Below are 5,985 nucleotides of genomic sequence, written 5' to 3'. Positions count from 1 at the left end.
TTAAATGTGTTTGAGGGTTTCCAAGCTTCCATTTCCCTTTAAGAAATTTAGATTTAAAAGGTTTCTCGTGTGCAAAGCTGTTCCACCGAGTAAAAATGTGGGTGAGACAGACAGATTCAAATACACACTTAGTTAACACACCTAGATATACACACTAGACAGACTTGGTTTGACATACTTACTGTAGTAAGATAGACTTAGTAAGATACAGATACAGCCCCAGATAGACAGACTTAGACTCAGTAAGACATACTTAGTTAGATAGACGTAGTTAGACAGACTGAGATTGACAGACTTAGATAGACAGACTTAGTTAGACATACTTAGTTCGATAGACTTAGTCAGACAGACTTAGTTAGACAGACTTAGATAAATAGACTTCGCTCTATAAATAAAGTGTGACTTGACTTGACTATACACACTTAGATAGACGCACTATGACACACTTAGATCTAGACTCAGATAGACAGATTTGGATAGACAGACTTAGTTAGACATACTTAGTTAGACAGACTTAGACATATTTAGATATAAAGACTTAGTTCAACAGATTTAGATAGACACATTTCGATAGACACACTTCGTTAGACACTGAGATACAGACTTGGTTAGACACGTAGATACAGACTCAGATAGAGGACTGAGATAGACAGACTTATATATTAGTCTCTAAGTCTGTCTATCGGAGTCTGCATTTAAGTGTGTCTAACTAAGTGTGTCTATTTAAATCGGTCTATATAAGTCTGTCTTAGATAGAGAGACTTATATAGACAGATTTAAACAGACATATTCAAATAGACACACTTAGATACAGACTGTGACATGTGTCATGCATCATGCGTCATTGCATCACGTTCTGCCTCCTGCACGCTCTACCCAGGCTCGACCCCTCGCTCAAATCAAACTGAGTATTTCCAGTAGGTGTGAATGTGTCTGACAATCTCCAGTTGAGTGCTACATGTGTGAAAGGGCTCCGGACAATGTCGGAATAATCAGGTCCGGGCATTCATGTGTAAAAGTTCATGTGTAAAAGCAGCTTTAGATAGAGATCTCAATAGACAGACCTAGACAGTTTATCTTATGGATTGCCAGATTGCCACATAGGAGACATTTTGGGCAATTCCTGTTTAACAAGCATTGTATTTACATTTAGCTGGGAGTTGGCGTAACTGTGGCGGTGAAGCAGGCCACCGCTCAGCGGGGAACCTGGCTCCTCCGAGATGAATCTGAAAACATAATGGACTTGTTGACCAGCCTGTTGTCTCGCGAGTGGAACCCTTCTTCTTTCACTTCAAAAGCCAGCCCCCTTCTCTCCCTCTCTGTCTCTCTCCATCCCTCTTCCCTGCACCGTCTTTCAACGCGGCGGCACAGAGGTGGCGAGAGGTGATGCTGGGAAGCGATTAGTCATATTCGATTTACATATGGCTGTCACGGAGCTGTCCGGGCCGGAGCGCTGATGTCATCCCTGCGCAGGGGGGCCCGCTGCGACCACCGGCGTATGGGAAGCCTTCTCACCGTCAGTTTGTGTGTGTGTGTGTGGGGGGGGGGACTTTGACTTTATGATCCCTGTCTTTAAGATGTATGGCGTATGTAGGACGTTGCCGGTGTGTGCATACGTGTAGCCATGAATGTATGTGTGTGTGTGTGTGTGTGTGGGTGTGTGTGTGTGTGTGTGTGTTTGTGTGTATAGATGTATGCTTTGAGACGTATGTGTGACTGTATCCACATTAATAACTTGCATATGTGCGCGTGTGTGTGTGTGTGTGTGTGTGTGTGTGTGGCTTGAAAGGACAACACACCTGAATATCGACAAGCATTGACATCCAGATTTTGAGGACATAAAATATGTCCTCAAAATCTGGAAGTCTTTTAATGGAGCTGCATTTAAGCAATTGTAAGGGTTCTTTCCAGGTCCTTGAGGTGGTTGAAGTGCTTGAATTCCATCGTCGGACATGTAAGTACTGAAATACCTTCAAAATTGCCCCTTTAGTGCTGATGTGCTTGAAACGTCCTTGAAAAAAACCGGTTCATTGAAAACCGGTGATACTCTGCGTTGTTATTTGTTTGTAATTGAAATTGTAGTGGAATCGTATTGAAAATGTATTATATTTGTTTTGTGTGAAGTCCTTGAAAATGATGTAATGCCAGAATGAACCCTGTGTTAATATTTTCTATGCTTCATTTTTGTATTTATTTTCTCTCACTGTTATGCTGTCCTATTTATGTTGCCTTGTCTCTTGTCAAAGGAGTGTTTTGCCTTCTTGTTTTTCCCTACTTATTTGTGTATTTGCATTGTGTTGAAACCTTAATTAACGATACATCACAAAAAGGTTACGTATCTCCTGATTTATTCTCATGATTAAATATATATATATGCGTGTGTTTATGTGTGCACATGTGTATGCACATCTGTGTGGTGCTCAGGAGGTAGAGGAGGGCATCTAGTAATCAGCCGGTTCGATCCCCGGCTCCTCCTGGTAGCGTGCTGATGTGTCCTTGAGCAAGTCACTTAACCCCCTAACTGCTCCCCGGGCACTGCTTTATGGCAGCCCACTGCTCCTAGGTACGTCAGTTACTAGGATGGGTAAAATGCAGAGAAATGTGTTTCATTGCCTCAGTACTTGTATTCTGTGCAATGACAATAGGCTGAATCTAATCTAATCTAATCTGTTATGCTCACTGACTCAGAATAGATGTGAACACATAAGAACAACACGAAAATCAGGTTCATCAAGTCAAGCCAAAGTCCACAAGGTTTGTTACAAAAAACAGACAGTGATCAAAACCAGGAGATCGGTAAGAGAAGGCAAACTTGTCAGGCAGAGAATCAAAGTCCAGGGAATCAGCCAGAAAATCAGTCTCCAGGGAAACAGGCAGAGGTTTGGACGGAAGGTACAGGAAACAGGTAGTAGTTGTGGAAAAGCTCAGCATAACGCAAGGGACAATCTGGATGAGAACAAAGGGAGGTGGACTGGTATTTATACTGAGGGACTATTGAGGGGATGAGCTGCAGGCAGGGAAACCAGGTGAAGGGAAGGGAGTGACAGAAAAGCAAAAGGGAGTGGGCAGATCTGAAATGACATGGATGTTCATAAGTTAGAGATCACACCACAAAGAAAGTCTTCAGGGTTATAGGCCTCAGCCATGCCTTCAGATCCTTCTGGTGGTTCTTGAGAAATGGAGAAAGGCGAGCGAGGTGGAGCTGGGGAGGTGTTGGGGAGCGAAAAGTGGAACAACCGAATATGAGGTGGATCCGACAGGTATTTATGCTACATGTTGATTGGTAGCAGATTGGTAGCAGGTGTGGTTGGGGTGTGGTTTCTTCTCCCGAACCTCAGTAATTCTAAGTTACTCTATTTCACGAGTTTGAGACCACACCACAACAAAAAAGACTGAGTTTGTTGGTTTAATTGAGGATGGGAAACAAGAAATATGGATTTCATGGAACAAAGATAAAGTTAAAGTGATGATGATGATGATGATGATGGGATGATGTGTGACTGGCAAACTGGTGAAGAATGGACCACCAGGAGTCTTGACTCTGGATGGGGGAAGGAGTCTTCAGGGCGTCACGCCTCAGCCATGCCTTCAGATCTCCAAAATACCCCTAATAACAGCTGAGGCTTGAGTAGGCTTGTTGGAGGTCCTGGAGGTTGGTACAGATGTATCTTTGGTAAGCTTGAGAGGACCAGCGTCCTAGGATCTGGATGGTGTGTTCAGAAAAACCCTGGCGGGAAGCAGATGAGGCTTCACCGAAGCCAAGACAGTGGCCGGAATACAGTTCGGGTGAGATGGAAGACTTGCCCCACATTAACAAGTGGGGCAAGTCACTTTAGATACTTGATTACAAAGTATCTAAAGTGACGATGAAACTGAGAACGAGTGACAATGCTTCCCATTTCGTGGTGAAGAGAGGGTCGGAGGGAGAAGAATTGAGGGAATGTATGTTATGAATTACATTTTCAAGGTGTAGAAAAGGGTTGAGGTAGGAGTTGAGTCAGAACAGAAATATGGAAGCGGTGAGACCCGTCCGGTTGGTTTTGCTACGCTTCAGGGTGTAAACAAGGGAGTCTTAAGTATGAACGGTGATTTTGGGCAGGCAGGGGTGACGACGAGGGTCCAATGAAGAAGATAATGAGGTGAACTTGGAACTTCTGAGAAAACCAAAGAAAGCCTAGAAAAATATGGATTCCAAGGGCTTGTTAATGTGGGGCATTACGGAGCCTGAACGAAGGGTAAGTATACATCGGTAAAGAAGGTCGGCGCTGAGCTGAGAGCGCTTGGAGGGAAGTGGAGGTTCCTGTTGTTGGAGTCATTTGAGGAGCATGGGGATGTGGACATGGTTGATAGCGGTGCATGGGGTGCCTGTTAATAACTTGAAGAAGAAGTTAATGCCGGCAGGGAATACTTGAAAGGTGTGTATGAAGTGTGAATTGCGATGATGGAGTGTTGGGCAGTGGTCACAAGGGGGTATAGCTGGGGAGGCAATTGAAGATCGTTGCAGAAAATGCAAGTATCGGAGTGGACAGAGTCAGCGATGGAATTATGAAAACCGGGAATATGAGCTGCGCACAAGGCGAAGTTGCGTGAAACAGAGATCCAAGTGAGGCGGCACATGAATTGCATGATGTTCAGTGAAGGGAACCATCCCCGGTTGATGGTTTTGACCACAGCAGTGTTGTCGATATGGATGAGGATGGTTTTGCGTGACCATCCGTGACCCCACAGACATGCCGCAGTAACGATGGGGTAAAGCTTGTGCAGGGCGGATGAAGGAGTTAAGGTGTGATGTTTGAAGGCAAAAAAAATCCTGGGGTCGTTTGGACGAAAACCACCTAACATGTGGTAGGTGGTTTTCGTGGTAGGTGGTAGGTGGTTTTTTTAGGTGGTACACCTCTTGAACCTGGGACAGCTTCTGTGTACAGATGGATGTCTTCTGGCGGAGAGTCTTTGCAAAAGAAGGTGATGCCTTTACAATGAGAGAGCAAATTTTGCAAGAATCTGGGGATTGACGCAGATGGTGGAGGGCAACTGAGCGAGTAGGGAAACGAGTTGACATTTGGTGCATCAAGAAATGGTGAGATAATTGGAAAGACACAGTGCGATCCGGTGTAATTTAATTGTAGGCGCCAAACTGCGATGGAGGGTGCATGGGATTTAGACATCCGTTCCGGGGTTCACTTGGCGTGCCAGCGGGGGATTGGCCGTGGGAGTCCTGGAGTGTGGGTTGCTCTGACATGGAAGATCGGGAAGACCGGTTGGAAGGGATCGGGGAACGATGACTGGTTCTCGGTGGGTTCGTTGCCTGGGTGTTGCTGGGGTTGGAAGAGTTGGCTGGTTTTAGTGGGATTTCAATCGGAGGCCGTGAGTATAGGTTGCGGAGAATCTAATGTCTGGCGGATCTGACAGGTATTTATGCAAGTGTTGATTGGCGGCAGATTGGTAGCGGGTTTTTGTCTCTTCTCCCGAACCTCAGTGATTCGAACTCCATTTTGTGACGAGGAAATGACCGCATGAAAGTAAAACATGAAAACAAGTATGGATACTGGGGGGATCAGGGAAGATTCACGGCGGCATCACGCTCCACCTTGCAACTCTCAGATGCTAAACAGACCGGAGAGGAAGATGGGAAGAAGATACACACACACACACACACACACACACACACACACACACACACACACACACACACACACACACACACACACACACACACACACACACTAGAACACTCTAATGCAGCGAGACAGAGCGGCGGGGAAGGAGGGCAGTCCATTGTGCAGGGCTTTCCCTGTACAGAAACATTAGCTTAAATACAGCCCAAACTCTGCGAGGGGTCAAGAGCCTGGGGTGGGCTGCATGGAGAGAGAGAGAGAGAGAGAGAGAGAGCGAGAGAGAGAAAGAGAGAGAGAGAGAGAGAGAGAAAGAGAGAGAGGGAGGGGGGGTGGGATGGGGGGGGGGGGGGGGGGGGAGTATGGGGCTCCT

Source organism: Zeus faber (assembly GCF_960531495.2).
Source record: "Zeus faber genome assembly, chromosome: 2".
Taxonomy (NCBI): Eukaryota; Metazoa; Chordata; class Actinopteri; order Zeiformes; family Zeidae; genus Zeus; species Zeus faber.
The sequence above is the reverse complement of the archived record's forward strand: the minus strand, read 5'-3'. Positions refer to the sequence as shown.